Source organism: Saccoglossus kowalevskii, chromosome 2, assembly GCF_978046115.1.
Source record: "Saccoglossus kowalevskii chromosome 2, keSacKowa6.1, whole genome shotgun sequence".
NCBI lineage: Eukaryota > Metazoa > Hemichordata > Enteropneusta > Harrimaniidae > Saccoglossus > Saccoglossus kowalevskii.
In genome coordinates this window covers 47845673-47869909 of record NC_140642.1, presented here as the reverse complement: position 1 = coordinate 47869909, position 24237 = coordinate 47845673, and the positions used below count along the sequence as shown (strand labels likewise).

At 42.0% G+C, this 24237-nt stretch overlaps 42 pseudogenes; all 42 read right to left on the bottom strand.

Annotated features, from left to right (window-relative positions):
- Window positions 1–75: 75 nt before the first annotated feature.
- Window positions 76–195, bottom strand: LOC146750262 (5S ribosomal RNA; annotated as a pseudogene).
- A 96-nt stretch (window positions 196–291) lies between these two features.
- On the bottom strand, window positions 292–411 carry LOC146750261 (5S ribosomal RNA; annotated as a pseudogene).
- Window positions 412–723: 312 nt separating this feature from the next.
- On the bottom strand, window positions 724–843 carry LOC146750260 (5S ribosomal RNA; annotated as a pseudogene).
- A 96-nt stretch (window positions 844–939) lies between these two features.
- On the bottom strand, window positions 940–1059 carry LOC146750259 (5S ribosomal RNA; annotated as a pseudogene).
- Window positions 1060–1139: 80 nt separating this feature from the next.
- LOC146750258 (5S ribosomal RNA) lies at window positions 1140–1259 on the bottom strand (annotated as a pseudogene).
- Window positions 1260–1355: 96 nt separating this feature from the next.
- Window positions 1356–1475, bottom strand: LOC146750257 (5S ribosomal RNA; annotated as a pseudogene).
- A 96-nt stretch (window positions 1476–1571) lies between these two features.
- On the bottom strand, window positions 1572–1691 carry LOC146750256 (5S ribosomal RNA; annotated as a pseudogene).
- A 96-nt stretch (window positions 1692–1787) lies between these two features.
- On the bottom strand, window positions 1788–1907 carry LOC146750255 (5S ribosomal RNA; annotated as a pseudogene).
- A 312-nt stretch (window positions 1908–2219) lies between these two features.
- On the bottom strand, window positions 2220–2339 carry LOC146750254 (5S ribosomal RNA; annotated as a pseudogene).
- Window positions 2340–2435: 96 nt separating this feature from the next.
- LOC146750253 (5S ribosomal RNA) lies at window positions 2436–2555 on the bottom strand (annotated as a pseudogene).
- Window positions 2556–2650: 95 nt separating this feature from the next.
- Window positions 2651–2770, bottom strand: LOC146750252 (5S ribosomal RNA; annotated as a pseudogene).
- Window positions 2771–2867: 97 nt separating this feature from the next.
- On the bottom strand, window positions 2868–2987 carry LOC146750251 (5S ribosomal RNA; annotated as a pseudogene).
- A 96-nt stretch (window positions 2988–3083) lies between these two features.
- Window positions 3084–3203, bottom strand: LOC146750250 (5S ribosomal RNA; annotated as a pseudogene).
- A 96-nt stretch (window positions 3204–3299) lies between these two features.
- On the bottom strand, window positions 3300–3419 carry LOC146750249 (5S ribosomal RNA; annotated as a pseudogene).
- Window positions 3420–3919: 500 nt separating this feature from the next.
- LOC146750248 (5S ribosomal RNA) lies at window positions 3920–4039 on the bottom strand (annotated as a pseudogene).
- A 96-nt stretch (window positions 4040–4135) lies between these two features.
- On the bottom strand, window positions 4136–4255 carry LOC146750247 (5S ribosomal RNA; annotated as a pseudogene).
- Window positions 4256–4351: 96 nt separating this feature from the next.
- Window positions 4352–4471, bottom strand: LOC146750246 (5S ribosomal RNA; annotated as a pseudogene).
- Window positions 4472–4783: 312 nt separating this feature from the next.
- LOC146750245 (5S ribosomal RNA) lies at window positions 4784–4903 on the bottom strand (annotated as a pseudogene).
- Window positions 4904–5215: 312 nt separating this feature from the next.
- LOC146750244 (5S ribosomal RNA) lies at window positions 5216–5335 on the bottom strand (annotated as a pseudogene).
- Window positions 5336–6079: 744 nt separating this feature from the next.
- LOC146750243 (5S ribosomal RNA) lies at window positions 6080–6199 on the bottom strand (annotated as a pseudogene).
- A 96-nt stretch (window positions 6200–6295) lies between these two features.
- LOC146750242 (5S ribosomal RNA) lies at window positions 6296–6415 on the bottom strand (annotated as a pseudogene).
- Window positions 6416–6510: 95 nt separating this feature from the next.
- LOC146750241 (5S ribosomal RNA) lies at window positions 6511–6630 on the bottom strand (annotated as a pseudogene).
- A 96-nt stretch (window positions 6631–6726) lies between these two features.
- On the bottom strand, window positions 6727–6846 carry LOC146750240 (5S ribosomal RNA; annotated as a pseudogene).
- A 98-nt stretch (window positions 6847–6944) lies between these two features.
- LOC146750239 (5S ribosomal RNA) lies at window positions 6945–7064 on the bottom strand (annotated as a pseudogene).
- A 96-nt stretch (window positions 7065–7160) lies between these two features.
- Window positions 7161–7280, bottom strand: LOC146750238 (5S ribosomal RNA; annotated as a pseudogene).
- A 96-nt stretch (window positions 7281–7376) lies between these two features.
- On the bottom strand, window positions 7377–7496 carry LOC146750237 (5S ribosomal RNA; annotated as a pseudogene).
- Window positions 7497–7590: 94 nt separating this feature from the next.
- Window positions 7591–7710, bottom strand: LOC146750236 (5S ribosomal RNA; annotated as a pseudogene).
- Window positions 7711–7806: 96 nt separating this feature from the next.
- On the bottom strand, window positions 7807–7926 carry LOC146750235 (5S ribosomal RNA; annotated as a pseudogene).
- A 96-nt stretch (window positions 7927–8022) lies between these two features.
- Window positions 8023–8142, bottom strand: LOC146750234 (5S ribosomal RNA; annotated as a pseudogene).
- Window positions 8143–8238: 96 nt separating this feature from the next.
- LOC146750233 (5S ribosomal RNA) lies at window positions 8239–8358 on the bottom strand (annotated as a pseudogene).
- Window positions 8359–8454: 96 nt separating this feature from the next.
- On the bottom strand, window positions 8455–8574 carry LOC146750232 (5S ribosomal RNA; annotated as a pseudogene).
- Window positions 8575–8670: 96 nt separating this feature from the next.
- Window positions 8671–8790, bottom strand: LOC146750231 (5S ribosomal RNA; annotated as a pseudogene).
- Window positions 8791–9102: 312 nt separating this feature from the next.
- On the bottom strand, window positions 9103–9222 carry LOC146750230 (5S ribosomal RNA; annotated as a pseudogene).
- Window positions 9223–9318: 96 nt separating this feature from the next.
- On the bottom strand, window positions 9319–9438 carry LOC146750229 (5S ribosomal RNA; annotated as a pseudogene).
- A 96-nt stretch (window positions 9439–9534) lies between these two features.
- On the bottom strand, window positions 9535–9654 carry LOC146750228 (5S ribosomal RNA; annotated as a pseudogene).
- A 95-nt stretch (window positions 9655–9749) lies between these two features.
- LOC146750227 (5S ribosomal RNA) lies at window positions 9750–9869 on the bottom strand (annotated as a pseudogene).
- Window positions 9870–9965: 96 nt separating this feature from the next.
- Window positions 9966–10085, bottom strand: LOC146750226 (5S ribosomal RNA; annotated as a pseudogene).
- A 96-nt stretch (window positions 10086–10181) lies between these two features.
- LOC146750225 (5S ribosomal RNA) lies at window positions 10182–10301 on the bottom strand (annotated as a pseudogene).
- A 96-nt stretch (window positions 10302–10397) lies between these two features.
- LOC146750224 (5S ribosomal RNA) lies at window positions 10398–10517 on the bottom strand (annotated as a pseudogene).
- Window positions 10518–10829: 312 nt separating this feature from the next.
- On the bottom strand, window positions 10830–10949 carry LOC146750223 (5S ribosomal RNA; annotated as a pseudogene).
- A 311-nt stretch (window positions 10950–11260) lies between these two features.
- LOC146750222 (5S ribosomal RNA) lies at window positions 11261–11380 on the bottom strand (annotated as a pseudogene).
- Window positions 11381–11690: 310 nt separating this feature from the next.
- Window positions 11691–11810, bottom strand: LOC146750221 (5S ribosomal RNA; annotated as a pseudogene).
- Between the last annotated feature and the right edge of the window lie 12427 nt (window positions 11811–24237).

Genomic DNA, 24237 nt, shown 5'->3' with positions numbered 1-24237 from the left:
TGTCGTTTAACGCTTCGGCAAGGCAAAAAATCCCGGGAAAAAGTTGGTATGTACGGTGGAATAAAAATGTTGATAAGCCTGCTGCATGTGGTATTCCCAGCAGGTCTCCCATGCAAGTACTAACCACGCCCGATGCATCTTAACTTCTGTGATCGGACGAGAACTGGTGTATTCTGCAATGGTTTGGCAGAAGGCTGGATATTTGTTGGAATTGGATGTAATTTAATACTTCGGCTAGGCAAAAAATCCCGGGAAAATGTTAGTATGTACGGTGGAATAAAAATGTTGATGAGCCTAATGCACGTGGTATTCCCAGCCGGTCTGCCATGCAAGTACTAAACACGCCCGATGCAGCTTAACTACAGTGATCGGACGAGAACTGGTGTATTCTGCAATGGTTTGGCTGTTGGCTGATTATTCGTCCGACTTGTATGTCATTTAATGCTTCGTCTAGGCAAAAAATCATGTGAAAAAGTTAGTATGTAATGTGGAATAAAAATGTTGATGAGCCGACTGAACATGGTATTCCCAGCCGGTCTCCCGTGCAAGAACTAACCACGCCCGATGCGCCTTAACTTCAGTGATCGGACGAGAACTGGTGTGTTCTGCAATGGTTTGACAGTAGGCTGAATATTCGTTACCATTGGATGTAATTTAATACTTCGGCTAGGCAACAAATCCCGGGAAAAAGTTTGTATGTACAGTGGAATAAAAATGTTGATAAGCCTATTGCTCGTGGTATTCCCAGCAGGTCTCCCATGCAAGTACTAACCACGCCCGATGCAGCTTAACTTCTGTGATTGGACGAGAACTGGTGTATTCTACAATGGTTTGGAAGTAGGCTGAATATTCGTCGGAATTGGATGTAATTTAATACTTCGGATAGGAAACAAATCCCGGGAAAAAGTTTGTATGTACGGTGGAATAATAATGTTGATAAGCCTACTGCTCGTGGTATTCCCAGCCGGTCTCCCATGTGAGTACTAACCATGCCAGATGCAGATTAACTTCAGTGATCGGACGAGAACTGGGGTATTCAGCATTGGCTTAGCAGTAGGCTGAATATTCGTCGGAATTGGATGTAATTTAATAAATCCCGGGAAAAAGTTTGTATGTACAGTGGAATAAAAATGTTGATAAGCCTACTGCACGTGGTATTCCCCGCCGGTCTGCCATGCAAGTACTAACCACGCCCGATGCAGCTTAACTTCAGTGATCGGACAAGAACTGGTGTGTTCTGCAATGGTTTGACAGTAGGCTGAATATTTGTCAGAATTGCATGTCCATTAACGCTTCGGCAAGGCAAAAAATCTCGGGAAAAAGTTGGTATGTACCGTGGAATAAAAATGTTAATAAGCCTACTGCACATGGTATTCCCAGCCGGTCTCCCATGCAAGTACTAACCACGCCCGATGCAGCTTAACTTCAGTGATCGGACGAGAACTGGTGTGTTCTGCAATGGTTTGACAGTAGGCTGAATATTCGTCAGAATTGCATGTCGTTTAACGCTTCGGCAAGGCAAAAAATCCCGGGAAAAAGTTGGTATGTACGGTGGAATAAAAATGTTGATAAGCCTGCTGCATGTGGTATTCCCAGCAGGTCTCCCATGCAAGTACTAACCACGCCCGATGCATCTTAACTTCTGTGATCGGACGAGAACTGGTGTATTCTGCAATGGTTTGGCAGAAGGCTGGATATTTGTTGGAATTGGATGTAATTTAATACTTCGGCTAGGCAAAAAATCCCGGGAAAATGTTAGTATGTACGGTGGAATAAAAATGTTGATGAGCCTAATGCACGTGGTATTCCCAGTCGGTCTGCCATGCAAGTACTAAACACGCCCGATGCAGCTTAACTACAGTGATCGGACGAGAACTGGTGTATTCTGCAATGGTTTGGCTGTTGGCTGATTATTCGTCCGACTTGTATGTCATTTAATGCTTCGTCTAGGCAAAAAATCATGTGAAAAAGTTAGTATGTAATGTGGAATAAAAATGTTGATGAGCCGACTGAACATGGTATTCCCAGCCGGTCTCCCGTGCAAGAACTAACCACGCCCGATGCGCCTTAACTTCAGTGATCGGACGAGAACTGGTGTGTTCTGCAATGGTTTGACAGTAGGCTGAATATTCGTTACCATTGGATGTAATTTAATACTTCGGCTAGGCAACAAATCCCGGGAAAAAGTTTGTATGTACAGTGGAATAAAAATGTTGATAAGCCTATTGCTCGTGGTATTCCCAGCAGGTCTCCCATGCAAGTACTAACCACGCCCGATGCAGCTTAACTTCTGTGATTGGACGAGAACTGGTGTATTCTACAATGGTTTGGAAGTAGGCTGAATATTCGTCGGAATTGGATGTAATTTAATTCTTCGGCTAGGAAACAAATCCCGGGAAAAATTTTGTATGTACGGTGGAATAATAATGTTGATAAGCCTACTGCTCGTGGTATTCCCAGCCGGTCTCCCATGTAAGTACTAACCATGCCTGATGCAGATTAACTTCAGTGATCGGACGAGAACTGGTGTATTCAGCATTGGCTTAGCAGTAGGCTGAATATTCGTCGGAATTGGATGTAATTTAATACTTCGGCTAGGCAACAAATCCCGGGAAATGTTAGTATGTACGGTGGAATAAAAATGTTGATAAGCCTACTGCAGGAGGTATTCCCAGCCGGTCTCCCATGCAAGTACTAACCTCGCCCGATGCAGCTTAACTTCAGTGATCCGACAAGAACTGGTGTATTCTGCAATGGTTTGGCAGTAGGCTGAGTATTCGTCGGAATTGGATGTCATTTAATGCTACGGCTAGGCAAAAAAAACTTGGGTTAAAGTTAATATGTAATGTGGAATAAAAATGTTGATGAGCCTACTGCACGTGGTATTCCCAGCCGGTCTCCCATGCAAGTACTAACCACGCCTGATGCTGCTTAACTTCAGTGATCGGACAAGAACTGGTGTGTTCTGCAATGGTTTGACAGTAGGCTGAACTTTCGTCAGAATTGCATGTCGTTTAACGCTTCGGCAAGGCAAAAAATCCCGGGAAAAAGTTGGTATGTACGGTGGAATAAAAATGTTGATAAGCCTGCTGCATGTGGTATTCCCAGCAGGTCTCCCATGCAAGTACTAACCACGCCCGATGCATCTTAACTTCTGTGATCGGACGAGAACTGGTGTATTCTGCAATGGTTTGGCAGAAGGCTGGATATTTGTTGGAATTGGATGTAATTTAATACTTCGGCTAGGCAAAAAATCCCGGGAAAATGTTAGTATGTACGGTGGAATAAAAATGTTGATGAGCCTAATGCACGTGGTATTCCCAGCCGGTCTGCCATGCAAGTACTAAACACGCCCGATGCAGCTTAACTACAGTGATCGGACGAGAACTGATGTATTCTGCAATGGTTTGGCTGTTGGCTGATTATTCGTCCGACTTGTATGTCATTTAATGCTTCGTCTAGGCAAAAAATCATGTGAAAAAGTTAGTATGTAATGTGGAATAAAAATGTTGATGAGCCGACTGAACATGGTATTCCCAGCCGGTCTCCCGTGCAAGAACTAACCACGCCCGATGCGCCTTAACTTCAGTGATCGGACGAGAACTGGTGTGTTCTGCAATGGTTTGACAGTAGGCTGAATATTCGTTACCATTGGATGTAATTTAATACTTCGGCTAGGCAACAAATCCCGGGAAAAAGTTTGTATGTACAGTGGAATAAAAATGTTGATAAGCCTATTGCTCGTGGTATTCCCAGCAGGTCTCCCATGCAAGTACTAACCACGCCCGATGCAGCTTAACTTCTGTGATTGGACGAGAACTGGTGTATTCTACAATGGTTTGGAAGTAATTTAATACTTCGGATATGAAACAAATCCCGGGAAAAAGTTTGTATGTACGGTGGAATAATAATGTTGATAAGCCTGCTGCTCGTGGTATTCCCAGCCGGTCTCCCATGTAAGTACTAACCATGCCTGATGCAGATTAACTTCAGTGATCGGACGAGAACTGGTGTATTCAGCATTGGCTTAGCAGTAGGCTGAATATTCGTCGGAATTGGATGTAATTTAATACTTCGGCTAGGCAACAAATCCCGGGAAAAAGTTTGTATGTACAGTGGAATAAAATTGTTGATAAGCCTACTGCACGTGGTATTCCCAGCCGGTCTGCCATGCAAGTACTAACCACGCCCGATGCAGCTTAACTTCAGTGATCGGACAAGAACTGGTGTGTTCTGCAATGGTTTGACAGTAGGCTGAATATTTGTCAGAATTGCATGTCCATTAACGCTTCGGCAAGGCAAAAAATCTCGGGAAAAAGTTGGTATGTACCGTGGAATAAAAATGTTAATAAGCCTACTGCACATGGTATTCCCAGCCGGTCTCCCATGCAAGTACTAACCACGCCCGATGCAGCTTAACTTCAGTGATCGGACGAGAACTAGTGTGTTCTGCAATGGTTTGACAGTAGGCTGAATATTCGTCAGAATTGCATGTCGTTTAACGCTTCGGCAAGGCAAAAAATCCCGGGAAAAAGTTAGTATGTACGGTGGAATAAAAATGTTGATAAGCATACTGCATGTGGTATTCCCAGCAGGTCTCCCAAGCAAGTACTAACCACGCCCGATGCATCTTAACTTCTGTGATCGGACGAGAACTGGTGTATTCTGCAATGGTTTGGCAGAAGCCTGGATATTCGTTGGAATTGGATGTAATTTAATACTTCGGCTAGGCAAAAAATCCCGGAAAAAAGTTAGTATGTACGGTGGAATAAAAATGTTGATGAGCCTAATGCACGTGGTATTCCCAGCAGGTATGCCATGCAAGTACTAACCACGCCCGATGCAGCTTAACTACAATGATCGGACGAGAACTGGTGTATTCTGCACTGGTTTGGCTGTTGGCTGATTATTCGTCCGACTTGTATGTCATTTAATGCTTCGTCTAGGCAAAAAATCATGGGAAAAAGTTAGTATGTAATGTGGAATAAAAATGTTGATGAGCTGACTGAACGTGGTATTCCCAGCCGGTCTCCCGTGCAAGAACTAACCACGTCCGATGCGCCTTAACTTCAGTGATCGGACGAGAACTGGTGTGTTCTGCAATGGTTTGACAGTAGGCTGAATATTCGTTACAATTGGATGTAATTTAATACTTCGGCTAGGCAACAAATCCCGGGAAAAAGTTTGTATGTACAGTGGAATAAAAATGTTGATAAGCCTACTGCACATGGTATTCCCAGCCGGTCTCCCATGCAAGTACTAACCACGCCCGATGCAGCTTAACTTCAGTGATCGGACGAGAACTGGTGTGTTCTGCAATGGTTTGACAGTAGGCTGAATATTCGTCAGAATTGCATGTCGTTTAACGCTTCGGCAAGGCAAAAAATCCCGGGAAAAAGTTAGTATGTACGGTGGAATAAAAATGTTGATAAGCATACTGCATGTGGTATTCCCAGCAGGTCTCCCAAGCAAGTACTAACCACGCCCGATGCATCTTAACTTCTGTGATCGGACGAGAACTGGTGTATTCTGCAATGGTTTGGCAGAAGCCTGGATATTTGTTGGAATTGGATGTAATTTAATACTTCGGCTAGGCAAAAAATCCCGGAAAAAAGTTAGTATGTACGGTGGAATAAAAATGTTTATGAGCCTAATGCACGTGGTATTCCCAGCAGGTATGCCATGCAAGTACTAACCACGCTCGATGCAGCTTAACTACAATGATCGGACGAGAACTGGTGTATTCTTCACTGGTTTGGCTGTTGGCTGATTATTCGTCCGACTTGTATGTCATTTAATGCTTCGTCTAGGCAAAAAATCATGGGAAAAAGTTAGTATGTAATGTGGAATAAAAATGTTGATGAGCTGACTGAACGTGGTATTCCCAGCCGGTCTCCCGTGCAAGAACTAACCACGTCCGATGCGCCTTAACTTCAGTGATCGGACGAGAACTGGTGTGTTCTGCAATGGTTTGACAGTAGGCTGAATATTCGTTACAATTGGATGTAATTTAATACTTCGGCTAGGCAACAAATCCCGGGAAAAAGTTTGTATGTACAGTGGAATAAAAATGTTGATAAGCCTATTGCTCGTGGTATTCCCAGCAGGTCTCCCATGCAAGTACTAACCACGCCCGATGCAGCTTAACTTCTGTGATTGGACGAGAACTGGTGTATTCTACAATGGTTTGGAAGTAGGCTGAATATTCGTCGGAATTGGATGTAATTTAATACTTCGGCTAGGAAACAAATCCCGGGAAAAATGTTGTATGTACGGTGGAATAATAATGTTGATAACCCTACTGCTCGTGGTATTCCCAGCCGGTCTCCCATGTAAGTACTAACCATGCCTGATGCAGATTAACTTCAGTGATCGGACGAGAACTGGTGTATTCAGCATTGGCTTAGCAGTAGGCTGAATATTCGTCGGAATTGGATGTAATTTAATACTTCGGCTGGGCAACAAATCCCGGGAAATGTTAGTATGTACGGTGGAATAAAAATGTTGATAAGCCTACTGCAGGAGGTATTCCCTGTCGGTCTCCCATGCAAGTACTAACCTCGCCCGATGCAGCTTAACTTCAGTGATCCGACAAGAACTGGTGTATTCTGCAATGGTTTGGCAGTAGGCTGAATATTCGTCGGAATTGGATGTCATTTAATGCTACGGCTAGGCAAAAAAAACTTGGGTTAAAGTTGGTATGTACGGTGGAATAAAAATTTGATAAGCCTACTGCAGGTGGTATTCCCAGCCGGTCTCCCAAGCAAGTACTAACCACGCCCGATGCAGCTTAACTTCAGTGATCCGACGAGAACTGGTGTATTCTGCAATGGTTTGGCAGTAGGCTGAGTATTCGTCGGAATTGGATGTCATTTAATGCTACGGCTAGGCAAAAAAAAAATTGGGTTAAAGTTAATATGTAATGTGGAATAAAAATGTTGATGAGCCTACTGCACGTGGTATTCCCAGCCAGTTTCCCATGCAAGTACTAACCACGCCTGATGCAGCTTAACTTCAGTGATCGGACAAGAACTGGTGTGTTCTGCAATGGTTTGACAGTAGGCTGAATATTCGTCAGAATTGCATGTCGTTTAACGCTTCGGCAAGGCAAAAAATCCCGGGAAAAAGTTGGTATGTACGGTGGAATAAAAATGTTGATAAGCCTACTGCAGGTGGTATTCCCAGCCGGTCTTCCATGCACGTACTAACCACGCGCGATGCAGCTTAACTTCAGTGATCGTACGAGAACTGGTGTATTCTGCAATGGTTTGGCAGTAGGCTGGATATTCGTCGGAATTGGATGTAATTTAACGCTTCGGCAAGGCAAAAAATCCCGGGAAAAAGTTGGTATGTACGGTGGAATAAAAATGTTGATAAGCCTACTGCACATGGTATTCCCAGCCGGTCTGCCATGCAAGTTCTAACCACGCGCAATGCAGCTTAACTTCAGTGATCGGACGAGAACTGGTGTATTCAGCATTGGCTTAGCAGTAGGCTGAATATTTGTCGGAATTGGATGTAATTTAATACTTCGGCTAGGCAACAAATCCCGGGAAATGTTAGTATGTACGGTGGAATAAAAATTTGATAATCCTACTGCAGGTGGTATTCCCAGCCGGTCTCCCAAGCAAGTACTAACCACGCCCGATGCAGCTTAACTTCAGTGATCCGACGAGAACTGGTGTATTCTGCAATGGTTTGGCAGTAGGCTGAATATTCGTCGGAATTGGATGTCATTTAATGCTACGGCTAGGCAAAAAAAATTGGGTTAAAGTTAATATGTAATGTGGAATAAAAATGTTGATGAGCCTACTGCACGTGGTATTCCCAGCCAGTCTCCCATGCAAGTACTAACCACGCCGGATGCAGCTTAACTTCAGTGATCGGACAAGAACTGGTGTGTTCTGCAATGGTTTGACAGTAGGCTGAATATTCGTCAGAATTGCATGTCGTTTAACGCTTCGGCAAGGCAAAAAATCCCGGGAAAAAGTTGGTATGTACGGTGGAATAAAAATGTTGATAAGCCTACTGCAGGTGGTATTCCCAGCCGGTCTTCCATGCATGTACTAACCACGCGCGATGCAGCTTAACTTCAGTGATCGGACGAGAACTGGTGTATTCTGCAATGGTTTGGCAGTAGGCTGGATATTCGTCGGAATTGGATGTAATTTAATACTTCGGCTAGGCAAAAAATCCCGGGAAAAAGTTGGTATGTACGGTGTAATAAAAATGTTAATAAGCCTACTGCACATGGTATTCCCAGCCGGTCTCCCATGCAAGTACTAACCACGCCCGATGCAGCTTAACTTCAGTGATCGGACGAGAACTGGTGTGTTCTGCAATGGTTTGTCAGTAAGGCGAATATTCGTCAGAATTGCATGTCGTTTAACGCTTCGGCAAGGCAAACAATCCCGGGAAAAAGTTGGTGTGTACGGAGGAATAAAAATGTTGATAAGCCTAATGCATGTGGTATTCCCAGCAGGTCTCCCATGCAAGTACTAACCACGCCCGATGCATCTTAACTTCTGTGATCGGACGAGAACTGGTGTATTCTGCAATGGTTTGGCAGTAGGCTGGATATTCGTCGGAATTGGATGTAATTTAATACTTCGGCTAGGCAAAAAATCCCGGGAAAAAGTTAGTATGTACGGTGGAATAAAAATGTTGATAAGCCTAATGCACGTGGTATTCCCAGCCGGTCTGCCATGCAAGTACTAACCACGCCCGATGCAGCTTAACTTCAGTGATCGGACGAGAACTGGTGTATTCTGCAATGGTTTGGCTGTTGGCTGATTATTCGTCCGAATTGTATGTCATTTAATGCTTCGTCTGGGCAAAAAATCATGGGAAAAAGTTAGTATGTAATGTGGAATAAAAATGTTGATGTGCCGACTGAACGTGGTATTCCCAGCCGGTCTCACGTGCAAGAACTAACCACGCCCGATGCGCCTTAACTTCAGTGATCGGACGAGAACTGGTGTGTTCTGCAATGGTTTGACAGGAGGCTGAATATTCGTCAGAAATGCATGTCGTTTAACGCTTCGGCAAGGCAAAAAATCCCGGGAAAAAGTTGGTATGTACGGTGGAATAAAAATGTTGATAAGCCTACTGCATGTGGTATTCCCAGCAGGTCTCCCATGCAAGTACTAACCACGCCCGATGCATCTTAACTTCTGTGATCTGACAAGAACTGGTGTATTCTATAATGGTTTGGCAGTAGGCTGAATGTTCGTCGGAATTGGATGTAATTTAATACTTCGGCTAGGCAACAAATCCCGGGGAAAAGTTTGTATGTACAGTGGAATAAAAATGTTGATAAGCCTACTGCTCGTGGTATTCCCAGCAGGTCTCCCATGCAAGTAGTAACCACGCCCGATGCAGCTTAACTTCTGTGATCGGACGAGAACTGGTGTATTCTACAATGGTTTGGCAGTAGGCTGAATATTCGTCGGAATTGGATGCAATTTAATACTTCGGCTAGGCTACAAATCCCGGGAAAAAGTTTGTATGTACGGTGGAATAATAATGTTGATAAGCCTACTGCTCGTGGTATTCCCAGCCGGTCTCCCATGTAAGTACTAACCATGCCTGATGCAGATTAACTTCAGTGATCGGACGAGAACTGGTGTATTCAGCATTGGCTTAGCAGTAGGCTGAATATTCGTCGGAATTGGATGTAATTTAATACTTCGGCTAGGCAACAAATCCCGGGAAATGTTAGTATGTACGGTGGAATAAAAATGTTGATAAGCCTACTGCAGGTGGTATTCCCAGCCGGTCTCCCATGCAAGTACTAACCACGCCCAATGCAGCTTAACTTCAGTGATCCGACGAGAACTGGTGTATTCTGCAATGGTTTGGCAGTAGGCTGGATATTCGTCGGAATTGGATGTAATTTAATACTTCGGCTAGGCAAAAAATCCCGGGAAAAAGTTGGTATGTACGGTGTAATAAAAATGTTAATAAGCCTACTGCACATGGTATTCCCAGCCGGTCTCCCATGCAAGTACTAACCACGCCCGATGCAGCTTAACTTCAGTGATCGGACGAGAACTGGTGTGTTCTGCAATGGTTTGTCAGTAGGGTGAATATTCGTCAGAATTGCATGTCGTTTAACGCTTCGGCAAGGCAAAAAATCCCGGGAAAAAGTTGGTATGTACGGAGGAATAAAAATGTTGATAAGCCTAATGCATGTGGTATTCCCAGCAGGTCTCCCATGCAAGTACTAACCACGCCCGATGCATCTTAACTTCTGTGATCGGACGAGAACTGGTGTATTCTGCAATGGTTTGGCAGTAGGCTGGATATTCGTCGGAATTGGATATAATTTAATACTTCGGCTAGGCAAAAAATCCCGGGAAAAAGTTAGTATGTACGGTGGAATAAAAATGTTGATAAGCCTAATGCACGTGGTATTCCCAGCCGGTCTGCCATGCAAGTACTAACCACGCCCGATGCAGCTTAACTTCAGTGATCGGACGAGAACTGGTGTATTCTGCAATGGTTTGGCTTTTGGCTAATTATTCGTCCGAATTGTATGTCATTTAATGCTTCGTCTGGGCAAAAAATCATGGGAAAAAGTTAGTATGTAATGTGGAATAAAAATGTTGATGTGCCGACTGAACGTGGTATTCCCAGCCGGTCTCACGTGCAAGAACTAACCACGCCCGATGCGCCTTAACTTCAGTGATCGGACGAGAACTGGTGTGTTCTGCAATGGTTTGACAGTAGGCTGAATATTCGTCAGAAATGCATGTCGTTTAACGCTTCGGCAAGGCAAAAAATCCCGGGAGAAAGTTGGTATGTACGGTGGAATAAAAATGTTGATAAGCCTACTGCAGGTGATATTCCCAGCCGGTCTCCCATGCAAGTACTAACCACGCCCGCTGCAGCTTAACTTCAGTGATTGGACGAGAACTGGTGTATTCTGCAATGGTTTAACCGTAGGCTGAATAATCGTCCGAATTGTGTGTCATTTAATGCTTCGTCTATGCAAACAAATCATGGGAAAAAGTTAGTATGTAATGTGGAATAAAAATGTTGATGAGCCTACTACACGTGATATTCTCAGCCGGTCTCACATGCAAGTAATAACCACGTCCGGTGAGCTCAACTTCAGTGATCGGACGAGAACTGGTGTATTCTGCAATGGTTGGTCAATAGGCTGAAAATTCGTCGGAATTGGATGACATTTAATGCTTCAGCTAGGCAAAAAATTCCGGGAAAAAGTTAGTATGAACTACGGAATAATTTTTTTATGAGCCTACTACACATGTTATTCCCAACCGGTCTCCCATGCAAGTACTAACCATGCACGTTGCAGGTTAACTTCAGTGATCGGACGAGAACTGGTGTATTCTGCATTGGTTTGGCAGTAGGCTGAATATTCGTCGCAATTGAATGTCATTTAATTCTTCAGCTAGGCAAAAAATCATGGAAAAAGATAGTATGTACAGTGAAATAGAAATGTTGATGAGCCTACTGCATGTGGTATTCTCAGCTGGTCTCCCATGCAAGTAGTAACCACGTCCGGTGAGCTTAACTTCAGTGATCGGACGAGAACTGGTGTATTCTGCATTGGTTTGTCAGTAGGCTGAAAATTCGTCGGAAGTGGATGTAATTTAATGATACGGCTAGGCAAAAAATTATGGGAAAAAGATAGTATGTAATGTGGAATAAAAATGTACATGAGCCTACTGCACGTGTTATTCCCAGCCGGTCTCCCATGCAAATACTAACCACGCCCAATGCAGCTTAACTTCAGTGATCGGACGAGAACTGGTGTATTCTGCAATGGTTTGGCAGTAGGCTGAATATTCGTCAGAATTGGATGTCGTTTAAAGCTTCGGCTAGGCAAAAAATCCCGGGAAAAAGTTGGTATGTAAGGTGGAATGAAAATGTTGATAAGCCTACTGCACGTGGTATTCCCAGCCGGTCTCCCATGCAAGTACTAACCACGCCGATGTAGCTTAACTTGAGTGATCGGATGAGAAATGGTTATGGCAAAGTACTGAAAAGTAGTGGCAAAGTGCTGAAAAGGGTGGCAAAGTACTGAAAAGTTGTGGCAAAGTCATGGCAAAGTACTGAAAAGTGTGGCAAAGTACTGAAAAGTTGTGGCAAAGTGCTGAAAATTAGTTGCAAAGTACTGAAAAGCAGTGACAAAGTGTTGAAAAGTATGGCAAAGTGATGAAAAGTAGTGGCAAAGTACTGAAAAGTTGTGGCAAAGTGCTGACAATTAGTGGCAAAGTACAGAAAAGTGTGGCAAAGTACTGAAAAGTTGTGGCAAAGTCGTGGCAAAGTATTTAACATTGTGGCAAAGTACTGAAAAGTTGTGGCAAAGTGCTGAAAAGCAGTGGCAAAGTACTGAAAAGTAGTGGCAAAGTGCTGACAAGTGTGGCAAAGTACTGAAAAGTTGTGGCAAAGTGCTGAAAAGTAGTGGCAAAGTATGAAAAGTTGTGGCAAAGTAATGAAAGGCGGTGGCGAAGTGCTGAAAAGTAGTGGCAACGTACTGAAAAAGTGTGACAAAGTACTGAAAAGTTGTGGCAAAGTGCTGAAAAGTTGTGGCAAAGTACTGAAAATCAGTGGCAAAGTACTGAAAAGTGTAGAAAAGTACTGAAAAGTTGTGGCAAAGTCGTGGCAAAGTACTGAAAAGTGTGGCAAAGTACTGAAAAGTTGTGGCAAAGTGATGAAAAGTAGAGGCAAAGTACTGAAAAGTGTGGCAAAGTACTGAAAAGTTGTGGCAAAGTGATGAAAAGTAGTGGCAAAGAACTGAAAAGTAGTGGCAAAGTGCTGAAAAGTTGTGGCAAAGTACTGAAAAGTGTGGCAAAGTACAGAAAAGTAGTGGCAAAGTACTGAAAAGGTGTGGCAAAGTACTGAAAAGTTGTGGCAAAGTGCTGAAAAGTTGTGGCAAAGTACTGAAAATCAGTGGTAAAGTACTGAAAAATGTAGAAAAGTACTGAAAAGTTGTGGCAAAGTCGTGGCAAAGTACTGAAAAGTGTGGCAAAGTACTGAAAAGTTGTGGCAAAGTGATGAAAAGTACAGGCAAAGTACTGAAACGTGTGGCATAGTACTGAAAAGTTGTGGCAAAGTGATGAAAAGTAGAGGCAAAGTACTGAAACGTGTGGCATAGTACTGAAAAGTTGTGGCAAAGTGATGAAAAGTAGTGGCAAAGTACTGAACAGTAGTGGCAAAGTGCTGAAAAGTGTGGCAAAGTACTGAAAAGTTGTGGCAAAGAGCTGAAAAGTAGTGGCAAAGTACTGAAAAGCAGTGGCAAAGTCCTGAAAAGTGTGGCCAAGTACTGAAAAGTTGTGACAAAGTCGTGGCAAAGTAGTGAAAAGTTGTGGCAAAGTACTGAAAAGTAGTGGCAAAGTGCTGAAAAGTGTGGTGAAGTACTGAAAAGTTGTGGCAAAGTCGAGGCAAAGCACTGAAAAGCGTGGCAAAGTACAGAAAAGTTGTGACAAAGTGCTGAAAAGTAGTGGCAAAGTACTGAAAAGTGTGGCAAAGTACTGAAAAGTTGTGGCAAAGTCGTGGCAAAGTACTTAAAATTGTGGCAAAGTACTGAAAAGTTGTGGCAAAGTGATGAAAAGTAGTGGCAAAGTGCTGAAAAGTTGTGGCAAAGTGCTGAAAAGTAGTGGCAAAGTACAGAAAAGTGTGGCAAAGTACTGAAAAGTTGTGGCAAAGTCGTGGCAAAGTACTTAAAATTGTGGCAAAGTACTGAAAAGTTGTGGCAAAGTGCTGAAAAGCAGTGGCAAAGTATTGAAAAGTAGTGGCAAAGTGTTGAAAAGTGTGGCAAAGTGATGAATAGTAGTGGCAAAGTACTGAAAAGTTGTGGCAAAGTGCTGAAAATTAGTGGCAAAGTACAGAAAAGTGTGGCAAAGTACTGAAAACTTGTGGCAAAGTCGTGGCAAAGTACTTAAAATTGTGGCAAAGTACTGAAAAGTTGTGGCAAAGTGCTGAAAAGCAGTGGCAAAGTACTGAAAAGTAGTGGCAAAGTGCTGAAAAGTGTGGCAAAGTACTGAAAAGTTGTAGCAAAGTGCTGAAAAGTAGTGGCAAAGTATGAAAAGTTGTGGCAAAGTACTGAAAGGCGGTGGCGAAGTGCTGAAAAGTAGTGGCAACGTACTGAAAAAGTGTGGCAAAGTACTGAAAAGTTGTGGCAAAGTGCTGAAAAGTTGTGGCAAAGTACTGAAAATCAGAGGCAAAGTACTGAAAAGTGTAGAAAAGTACTGAACAGTTGTGGCAAAGTCGTGGCAAAGTAATGAAAAGTGTGGCAAAGTAGTGAAAAGTTGTGGCAAAGTGATGAAAAGTAGAGGCAAAGTACTGAAAAGTATGGCAAAGTACTGAAAAGTTGTGGCAAAGTGATGAAAAGTAGTGGCAAAGAACTGAAAAGTAGTGGCAAAGTGCTGAAAAGTGTGGCAAAGTTGTGAAATCTTGTGGCAAAGTGCTGAAAAGTAGTGGCAAAGTACTGAAAAGCAGTGGCAAAGTACTAAAAAGTGTGGCAAAGTACTGAAAAGTTGTGGCAAAGTACTGAAAAGTGTGGCAAAGTACAGAAAAGTAGTGGCAAAGTACTGATAAAGTGTGGCAAAGTACTGAAAATTTGTGGCAAAGTTCTGAAAAGTTGTGGCAAAGTACTGAAAATCAGTGGCAAAGTACTGAAAAGTGTAGAAAAGTACTGAAAAGTTGTGGCAAAGTCGTGGCAAAGTACTGAAAAGTGTGGTAAAGTACTGAAAAGTTGTGGCAAAGTGATGAAAAGTAGAGGCAAAGTAATGAAACGTGTGGCATAGTACTGAAAAGTTGTGGCAAAGTGATGAAAAGTAGTGTCAATGTACTGAAAAGCAGTGGCAAAGTCCTGAAAAGTGTGGCCAAGTACTGAAAAGTTGCGGCAAAGTCGTGGCAAAGTACTGAAAAGTGTGGCAAAGTACTGAAAAGTTGTGGCAAAGTCGTGGCAAAGTACTTAAAATTGTGGCAAAGTATTGAAAAGTTGTGGCAAAGTGCTGAAAAGTTGTGGCAAAGTGCTGAAAAGCAGTGGCAAAGTACTGAAAAGTAGTGGCAGAGTGCTGAAAAGTAGTGGCAAAGTATGAAAAGCTGTGGCAAAGTACTGAAAGGTGGTGGCAAAGTACTGAAAATCAGTGGCAAAGTACTGAAAAGTGTAGAAAAGTACTGAAAAGTTGTGGCAAAGTCGTGGCAAAGTACTGAAAAGTGTGACAAAGTACTGAAAAGTTGTGGCAAAGTACTGAAAAGTGTGGCAAAGTACAGAAAAGTAGTGGCAAAGTACTGAAAAGTTGTTTCAAATTCGTGGCAAAGAGCTGAAAAGTAGAGGCAAAGTACTGAAAAGTAGTGGCAAAGTGCTGAAAAGTGTGTCAAAGTACTGAAAATCAGAGGCAAAGTGCTGAGAATTAGTGGCAAAGTACTGAAAAGTTGTGGCAAAGTGCTGACAATTAGTGGCAATGTACTGAAAAGGGTGGCAAAGTACTGAAAAGTGTGGCAAATTACAGAAAAGTTGTGGCAAAGTACTGAAAAGTTGTGGCAAAGTACTGAAAATCGGTGGCAAAGTACTGAAAAGTGTGGAAAAGTACTGAAAAGTTGTGGCAAAGTCGTGGCAAAGTACTGAAAAGTGTGGCAAAGTACTGAAAAGTTGTGGCAAAGTGCTGAAAAGTAGAGGCAAAGTACTGAAAAGTGTGGCAAAGTACTGAAAAGTTGTGGCAAAGTGCTGAAAAGTAGTGGCAAAGTACTGAAAAGTAGTGGCAAAGTGCTGAAAAGTGTGGCAAAGTAATGAAAAGTTGTGGCAAAGTACTGAAAAGTAGTGGCAAAGTGCTGAAAAGTGTGGTAAAGTACTGAAAAGTTGTGGCAAAGTGCTGAAAATTAGTGGCAAAGTACTGAAAAGTGTGGCAAAGTACTGAAAAGTTGTGGCAAATTCGTGGCAAAGAGCTGAAAAGTAGTGGCAAAGTGCTGAAAAGTAGAGGCAAAGTACTGAAAAGTATGGCAAAGTACTGAAAAGTTGTGGCAAAGTGATGAAAAGTAATGACAAAGAACTGAAAAGTAGTGGCAAAGTGCTGAAAAGTGTGGCAAAGTAGTGAAATGTTGTGGCAAAGTGCTGAAAAGTAGTGGCAAAGTACTGAAAAGCAGTGGCAAAGTACTAAAAAGTGTGGCAAAGTACTGAAAAGTTGTGGCAAAGTACTGAAAAGTGTGGCAAAGTACAGAAAAGTAGTGGCAAAGTACTGAAAAAGTGTGGAAAAGTACTGAAAATTTGTGGCAAAGTTCTGAAAAGTTGTGGCAAAGTACTGAAAATCAGTGGCAAAGTACTGAAAAGTGTAGAAAAGTACTGAAAAGTTGTGGCAAAGTCGTGGCAAAGTACTGAAAAGTGTGGCAAAGTACTGAAAAGTTGTGGCAAAGTGATGAAAAGTAGAGGCAAAGTAATGAAACGTGTGGCATAGTTCTGAAAAGTTGTGGCAAAGTGATGAAAAGTAGTGGCAAAGTACTGAACAGTAGTGGCAAAGTGCTGAAAAGTGTGGCAAAGTCGTGGCAAAGTACTGAAAAGTGTGGCAAAGTACTGAAAAGTTGTGGCAAAGTGATGAAAAGTAGAGGCAAAGTAATGAAACGTGTGGCATAGTTCTGAAAAGTTGTGGCAAAGTGATGAAAAGTAGTGGCAAAGTACTGAACAGTAGTGGCAAAGTGCTGAAAAGTGTGGCAAAGTACTGAAAAGTTGTGGCAAAGAGCTGAAAAGTAGTGGCAAAGTACTGAAAAGCAGTGGCGAATTACTAAAAAGTGTGGCAAAGAACTGAAAAGTTGTGGCAAAGTGCTGAAAAGTAGTGTCAATGTACTGAAAAGCAGTGGCAAAGTCCTGAAAAGTGTGGCCAAGTACTGAAAAGTTGTGACAAAGTCGTGGCAAAGTACTGAAAAGTGTGGCAAAGTACTGAAAAGTTGTGGCAAAGTCGTGGCAAAGTACTTAAAATTGTGGCAAAGTATTGAAAAGTTGTGGCAAAGTGCTGAAAAGCAGTGGCAAAGTACTGAAAAGTAGTGGCAAAGTGCTGAAAAGTGTGGCAAAGTACTGAAAAGTTGTGGCAGAGTGCTGAAAAGTAGTGGCAAAGTATGAAAAGTTGTGGCAAAGTACTGAAAGGTGGTGGCAAAGTACTGAAAATCAGTGGCAAAGTACTGAAAAGTGTAGAAAAGTACTGAAAAGTTGTGGCAAAGTCGTGGCAATGTACTGAAAAGTGTGACAAAGTACTGAAAAGTTGTGGCAAAGTGATGAAAAGTAGAGGCAAAGTACTGAAAAGTGTGGCAAAGTACTGAAAAGTTGTGGCAAAGTGATGAAAAGTAGTGGCAAAGAACTGAAAAGTAGTGGTAAAGTGCTGAAAAGTGTGGCAAAGAACAGAAAAGTTGTGGCAAAGTGCTGAAAAGTAGTGGCAAAGTACTGAAAAGCAGTGGCAAAGTACTAAAAAGTGTGGCAAAGAACTGGAAAGTTGTGGCAAAGTACTGAAAAGTGTGGCAAAGTACAGAAAAGTAGTGGCAAAGTACTGAAAAAGTGTGGCAAAGTACTGAAAAGTGTTGGCAAAGTGCTGAAAAGTTGTGGCAAAGTACTGAAAATCAGTGGCAAAGTACTGAAAAGTGTAGAAAAGTACTGAAAAGTTGTGGCAAAGTCGTGGCAAAGTACTGAAAAGTGTGGCAAAGTACTGAAAAGTTGTGGCAAAGTGATGAAAAGTAGAGGCAAAGTACTGAAAAGTGTGGCATAGTACTGAAAAGTTGTGGCAAAATGATGAAAAGTAATGGCAAAGAACTGAAAAGTAGTGGCAAAGTGCTGAAAAGTGTGGCAAAGTAGTGAAATGTTGTGGCAAAGTGCTGAAAAGTAGTGGCAAAGTACTGAAAAGCAGTGGCAAAGTACTAAAAAGTGTGGCAAAGTACTGAAAAGTTGTGGCAAAGTACTGAAAAGTGTGGCAAAGTACAGAAAAGTAGTGGCAAAGTACTGAAAAAGTGTGGCAAAGTACTGAAAATTTGTGGCAAAGTTCTGAAAAGTTGTGGCAAAGTACTGAAAATCAGTGGCAAAGTACTGAAAAGTGTAGAAAAGTACTGAAAAGTTGTGGCAAAGTCGTGGCAAAGTACTGAAAAGTGTGGCAAAGTACTGAAAAGTTGTGGCAAAGTGATGAAAAGTAGAGGCAAAGTAAAGAAACGTGTGGCATAGTACTGAAAAGTTGTGGCAAAGTGATGAAAAGTAGTGGCAAAGTACTGAACAGTAGTGGCAAAGTGCTGAAAAGTGTGGCAAAGTACTGAAAAGTTGTGGCAAAGAGCTGAAAAGTAGTGGCAAAGTACTGAAAAGCAGTGGCAAATTACTAAAAAGTGTGGCAAAGAACTGAAAAGTTGTGGCAAAGTGCTGAAAAGTAATGTCAATGTACTGAAAAGCAGTGGCAAAGTCCTGAAAAGTGTGGCCAAGTACTGAAAAGTTGTGACAAAGTCGTGGCAAAGTACTGAAAAGTGTGGCAAAGTACTGAAAAGTTGTGGCAAAGTCGTGGCAAAGTACTTAAAATTGTGGCAAAGTATTGAAAAGTTGTGGCAAAGTGCTGAAAAGTGTGGCAAAGTACTGAAAAGTTGTGGCAGAGTGCTGAAAAGTAGTGGCAAAGTATGAAAAGTTGTGGCAAAGTACTGAAAGGTGGTGGCAAAGTACTGAAAAGTGTGGCAAAGTACTGAAAAGTTGTGGCAAATTCGTGGCAAAGAGCTGAAAAGTAGAGGCAAAGTACTGAAAAGTAGTGGCAAAGTGCTGAAAAGTGTGTCAAAGTACTGAAAAGTTGTGGCAAAGTGCTGAGAATTAGTGGCAAAGTACTGAAAAGTTGTGGCAAAGTGCTGACAATTAGTGGCAATGTACTGAAAAGGGTGGCAAAGTACTGAAAAGTGTGGCAAATTACAGAAAAGTTGTGGCAAAGTACTGAAAAGTTGTGGCAAAGTACTGAAAATCGGTGGCAAAGTACTGAAAAGTGTGGAAAAGTACTGAAAAGTTGTGGCAAAGTCGTGGCAAAGTACTGAAAAGTGTGGCAAAGTACTGAAAAGTTGTGGCAAAGTGCTGAAAAGTAGAGGCAAAGTACTGAAAAGTGTGGCAAAGTACTGAAAAGTTGTGGCAAAGTGCTGAAAAGTAGTGGCAAAGTACTGAAAAGTAGTGGCAAAGTGCTGAAAAGTGTGGCAAAGTACTGAAAAGTTGTGGCAAAGTACTGAAAAGTAGTGGCAAAGTGCTGAAAAGTGTGGTAAAGTACTGAAAAGTTGTGGCAAAGTCGAGGCAAAGTACTGAAAAGCGTGGCAAAGTACAGAAAAGTTGTGACAAAGTGCTGAAAATTAGTGGCAAAGTACTGAAAAGTGTGGCAAAGTACTGAAAAGTTGTGGCAAATTCGTGGCAAAGAGCTGAAAAGTAGTGGCAAAGTGCTGAAAAGTGTGGCAAAGTACTGAAAAGTTGTGCAAAGTGCTGGCAATTAGTGGCAAAGCACTGAAAAGTTGTGGCAAAGTGCTAACAATTAGTGGCAAAGTACTGAAAAGGCTGGCAAAGTACTGAAAAGTGTGGCAAATTACAGAAAAGTTATGGCAAAGTGCTGAAAAGTTGTGGCAAAGTACTGAAAAGTTGTGGCAAAGTGCTGAAAATTAGTGGCAAAGTACTGAAAATCAGTTGCAAAGTACTGAAAAGGGAGGCAAAGTGCTGCAAAGTTGTGGCAAAGTCGCGGCAAAGTACTGAAATGTTGTGGCAAAGTGCTGAAAAGTGTGGCAAAGTACTGAAAAGTTGTGGCAAAGTCGTGGCAAATTACTGAAAAGCAGTGGGAAAGTACTGAAAAGTGTGGCAAAGTACTGAAAAGTTGTGGCAAAGTCATGGCAAAGTCCTGAAAAGTGTGGCCAAGTACTGAAAAGTTGTGTCAAAGTGCTGAAAAGTAGTGGCAAAGTACTGAAAAGTTGTGGCAAAGTGCTGAAAAGTAGTGACAAAGTACTGAAAAGTGTGGCAAAGTACTCAAAAGTTGTGGCAAAGTCGTGGCAAAGTACTGAAAAGTGTGGCAAATTACTGCAAAGTTGTGGCAAAGTGCTGAAAAGTAATGGCAAAGTAATGAAAAGTGTGGCAAAATACTGAAAAGTTGTGGCAAAGTGCTGAAAAGTAGTGGCAAAGTACTGAAAAGTAGTGGCAAAGTGCTGAAAAGTGTGGCAAAGTACTGAAAAGTTGTGGCAAAGTACTGAAAAGTAGTGGCAAAGTGCTGAAAAGTGTGGTAAAGTACTGAAAAGTTGTGGCAAAGTCGAGGCAAAGTACTGAAAAGTGTGGCAAATTACAGAAAAGTTGTGGCAAAGTGCTGAAAAGTTGTGGCAAAGTTCTGAAAAGTTGTGGCAAAGTGCTGAAAATTAGTGGCAAAGTACTGAAAATCAGTTGCAAAGTACTGAAAAGGGAGGCAAAGTGCTGCAAAGTTGTGGCAAAGTCGCGGCAAAGTACTGAAATGTTGTGGCAAAGTGCTGAAAAGTGTGGCAAAGTACTGAAAAGTTGTGGCAAAGTACTGAAAAGTTGTGGCAAAGTGATGAAAAGTAGTGGCAAAGTACTGAACAGTAGTGGCAAAGTGCTGAAAAGTGTGGCAAAGTACTGAAAAGTTGTGGCAAAGTGCTGAAAAGTAGTGGCAAAGTACTGAAAAGTGTGGCAAAGTACTGAAAAGTTGTGGCAAATTCGTGGCAAAGAGCTGAAAAGTAGAGGCAAAGTACTGAAAAGTAGTGGCAAAGTGCTGAAAAGTGTGTCAAAGTACTGAAAAGTTGTGGCAAAGTGCTGACAATTAGTGGCAAAGTACTGAAAAGTTGTGGCAAAGTGCTGACAATTAGTGGCAATGTACTGAAAAGGGTGGCAAAGTACTGAAAAGTGTGGCAAATTACAGAAAAGTTGTGGCAAAGTACTGAAAAGTTGTGGCAAAGTACTGAAAATCGGTGGCAAAGTACTGAAAAGTGTGGAAAAATACTGAAAAGTTGTGGCAAAGTCGTGGCAAAGTACTGAAAAGTTGTGGCAAAGTGCTGAAAAGTAGAGGCAAAGTACTGAAAAGTGTGGCAAAGTACTGAAAAGTTGTGGCAAAGTGCTGAAAAGTAGTGGCAAAGTACTGAAAAGTAGTGGCAAAGTGCTGAAAAGTGTGGCAAAGTACTGAAAAGTTGTGGCAAAGTACTGAAAAGTAGTGGCAAAGTGCTGAAAAGTGTGGTAAAGTACTGAAAAGTTGTGGCAAAATCGAGGCAAAGTACTGAAAAGCGTGGCAAAGTACAGAAAAGTTGTGACAAAGTGCTGAAAATTAGTGGCAAAGTACTGAAAAGTGTGGCAAAGTACTGAAAAGTTGTGGCAAATTCGTGGCAAAGAGCTGAAAAGTAGTGGCAAAGTGCTGAAAAGTGTGGCAAAGTACTGAAAAGTTGTGGCAAAGTGCTGACAATTAGTGGCAAAGTACTGAAAAGGCTGGCAAAGTACTGAAAAGTGTGGCAAAGTACTGAAAAGTTGTGGCAAATTCGTGGCAAAGAGCTGAAAAGTAGTGGCAAAGTGCTGAAAAGTGTGGCAAAGCACTGAAAAGTTGTGGCAAAGTGCTGACAATTAGTGGCAAAGTACTGAAAAGGCTGGCAAAGTACTGAAAAGTGTGGCAAATTACAGAAAAGTTATGGCAAAGTGCTGAAAAGTTGTGGCAAAGTACTGAAAATTTGTGGCAAAGTGCTGAAAATTAGTGGCAAAGTACTGAAAATCAGTTGCAAAGTACTGAAAAGGGAGGCAAAGTGCTGCAAAGTTGTGGCAAAGTCGCGGCAAAGTACTGAAATGTTGTGGCAAAGTGCTGAAAAGTGTGGCAAAGTACTGAAAAGTTGTGGCAAAGTCGTGGCAAATTACTGAAAAGCAGTGGGAAAGTAACGAAAAGTGTGGCAAAGTACGGAAAGTTGTGGCAAAGTCATGGCAAAGTACAGAAAAGTTGTGGCAAAGTGCTGAAAAGAAGTGGCAAAGTACTGAAAAGTTGTGGCAAAGTGCTGAAAAGTAGTGACAAAGTACTGAAAAGTGTGGCAAAGTACTCAAAAGTTGTGGCAAAGTCGTGGCAAAGTACTGAAAAGTGTGGCAAATTACTGCAAAGTTGTGGCAAAGTGCTGAAAAGTAATGGCAAAGTACTGAAAAGTGTGGCAAAGTACTGAAAAGTTGTGGCAAAGTGCTGAAAAGTAGTGGCAAAGTACTGAAAAGTAGTGGCAAAGTGCTGAAAAGTGTGGCAAAGTACTGAAAAGTTGTGGCAAAGTACTGAAAAGTAGTGGCAAAGTGCTGAAAAGTGTGGTAAAGTACTGAAAAGTTGTGGCAAAGTCGAGGCAAAGTACTGAAAAGCGTGGCAAAGTACAGAAAAGTTGTGACAAAGTGCTGAAAAGTAGTGGCAAAGTACTGAAAATTGTGGCAAAGTACTGAAAAGTTGTGGCAAATTCGTGGCAAAGAGCTGAAAAGTAGTGGCAAAGTGCTGAAAAGTGTGGCAAAGTACTGAAAAAATTGTGGCAAAGTCAAGGCAAAGTACTGAAAAGCGTGGCAAACTACAGAAAAGTTGTGACAAAGTGATGAAAAGTAGTGGCAAAGTACTGAAAAGTGTGGCAAAGTACTGAAAAGTTGTGGCAAAGTCGTGGCAAAGTACTTAAAATTGTGGCAAAGTACTGAAAAGTTGTGGCAAAGTGATGAAAAGTACTGGCAAAGTATTGAAAAGTTGTGGCAAAGTGCTGAAAATTAGTGGCAAAGTACAGAAAACTATGGCAAAGTACTGAAAAGTTGTGGCAAAGTCGTGGCAAAGTACTTAAAATTGTGGCAAAGTACTGAAAAGTTGTGGCAAAGTGCTGAAAAGCAGTGGCAAAGTACTGAAAAGTAGTGGCAAAGTGTTGAAAAGTGTGGCAAAGTGATGAAAAGTAGTGGCAAAGTACTGAAAAGTTGTGGCAAAGTCGTGGCAAAGTACTTAAAATTGTGGCAAAGTACTGAAAAGTTGTGGCAAAGTGCTGAAAAGCAGTGGCAAAGTACTGAAAAGTAGTGGCAAAGTGCTGAAAAGTGTGGCAAAGTACTGAAAAGTTGTGGCAAAGTGCTGAAAAGTAGTGCAAAGTACTGAAAAGTTGTGGCAAAGTGCTGAAAAGCAGTGGCAAAGTACTGAAAAGTAGTGGCATAGTACTGAAAAGTTGTGGCAAAGTGATGAAAAGTAGTGGCAAAGTACTGAAAAGTAGTAGCAAAGTGCTGAAAAGTGTGGCAAAGTACTGAAAAGTTGTGGCAAAGAGCTGAAAAGTAGTGGCAAAGTACTGAAAAGCAGTGGCAAATTACTAAAAAGTGTGGCAAAGAACTGAAAAGTTGTGGCAAAGCTGAAAAGTAGTGTCAATGTACTGAAAAGCAGTGGCAAAGTCCTGAAACGTGGGCCAAGTACTGAAAAGTTGTGACAAAGTCGTGGCAAAGTACTGAAAAGTGTGGCAAAGTACTGAAAAGTTGTGGCAAAGTCGTGGCAAAGTACTTAAAATTGTGGCAAAGTACTGAAAAGTTGTGGCAAAGTGCTGAAAAGCAGTGGCAAAGTACTGAAAAGTTGTGGCAAAGTGCTGAAAAGTGTGGCAAAGTACTGAAAAGTTGTGGCAGAGTGCTGAAAAGTAGTGGCAAAGTATGAAAAGTTGTGGCAAAGTACTGAAAGGCGGTGGCGAAGTGCTGAAAAGTAGTGGCAAAGTACTGAAAAAGTGTGGCAAAGTACTGAAAAGTTGTGGCAAAGTGCTGAAAAGTTGTGGCAAAGTAATGAAAATCAGTGGCAAAGTACTGAAAAGTGTAGAAAAGTACTGAAAAGTTGTGGCAAAGTCGTGGCAAAGTACTGAAAAGTGTGACAAAGTACTGAAAAGTTGTGGCAAAGTGCTGAAAAGCAGTGGCAAAGTACTGAAAAGTTGTGGCAGAGTGCTGAAAAGTAGTGGCAAAGTATGAAAAGTTGTGGCAAAGTACTGAAAGGCGGTGGCAAATACTGAAAAGTTGTGGCAGAGTGCTGAAAAGTTGTGGCAAAGTGCTGAAAAGTTGTGGCAAAGTACTGAAAATCAGTGGCAAAGTACTGAAATGTGTAGAAAAGTACTGAAAAGTTGTGGCAAAGTCGTGGCAAAGTACTGAAAAGTGTGACAAAGTACTGAAAAGTTGTGGCAAAGTGATGAAAAGTAGAGGCAAAGTACTGAAAAGTGTGGCAAAGTACTGAAAAGTTGTGGCAAAGTGATGAAAAGTAGTGGCAAAGAACTGAAAAGTAGTGGTAAAGTTCTGAAAAGTGTGGC